Below are 1646 nucleotides of genomic sequence, written 5' to 3'. Positions count from 1 at the left end.
GATTTCCTATACGACGATACCTTCATCCTATCCGCTGCTCAACTGACAAATGATACCTGATCATCGCTCGACTCAGTTCACTATCCTATAATTCCCACACTATAGACGTGATCTGTCGTTTGTCCTCCTACATGCCTGGTAGGCCCATCATCTAGGACCCCATCGCATACTACTCCTACATGTCCTGCCGTTCCCAACGTTGCGTCTGCCTCTACTCAACCATTCACCACTTTCACTCCATTCTTACCGACATAAACTACTCTCTAACCACCATAACCTCATTTAACATATATACTATACCTATCGCCTTCCCTATGTCCAATATAGATGGTACCATCCCATCTAGCTACTAAAATACCTAAATATATACCAATAATAAACAACATAAATAATATAACACTATAAAATACTATAAACCATAACACTATACTATATCAAACATATAATCATATCATAACACCACATTAAATACTAATACTACCTAAACTATACAACTAATAACATACATATACACTACAATAGCATCCATACTAAATATATAACTATAACCAATAACCTACATATACATTACCACAACTATATAACATCCTACCTAACATATATGTACCATACCCATACCTAAATTAATACTACCTAACCATCACCATACCTAATATATTCTACATATAATAATAATGTACTAACTACTAACAACCATATAAATACAACCCTACAATAACTATCCTACACATATACATACTGCTAACCAATACACAATACACATGACTTACCCTAACACCATACCATACTACCCTACCACATACCAATACCATATACCACCATACCACATACTAACCTAACCACCATACTACCCTAACCACCATACCATCCACCATACTACCCTAACCACATACCACATACATCATACCCATACCACCATACACCTAACCACCATACTCACCATACCACACATATACCCTACCAACCACATACTCACTACACACACATACTACAACACATACTACTAACACCATACCACATACCACATACTATACCACTATACCAACCATACTCCCTACTAACACCATCCACTATAACCTCTACACATACTACCCTAAACCACCATACCAATACACCAATATACCATACACCTAACCACCATAACCTAATACCTACACTATACCACCATACTACACCATACACCCTAACCACCATCCCATACACATACTACCCTACCACCATACTACCAACCATATACCACCATCTACCCTAACACCATACCATACCACCACTATACACCATACTACCCAACTAACACATACCACATACTATACCCTAACCACTATACCCAACATATAACTCTAACCACCTATACCAACTACTACACACCTACTACCTACATACCATACTACCATACCCCTACACACATACTACCCTAACCACTATACCATCATACTACCCTAACACAACACCATACTACCATACTACCCTAACCAAATACCCTACACATACATACTACATACTACCTAAACTACCCTAACAATACTATACCCTAACACTATACACCATACTACCCTAACCACCTATACCACCATCTACCGCTAACCATTACCCCTAACCCTATACCACCATACTAACCTAACACTATACACATACTAACGCTACCA

Source organism: Salvelinus sp. IW2-2015, linkage group LG13 (genome assembly GCF_002910315.2).
Source record: "Salvelinus sp. IW2-2015 linkage group LG13, ASM291031v2, whole genome shotgun sequence".
Lineage (NCBI taxonomy): Eukaryota > Metazoa > Chordata > Actinopteri > Salmoniformes > Salmonidae > Salvelinus > Salvelinus sp. IW2-2015.
Note: the sequence above shows the minus strand (reverse complement) of the source record.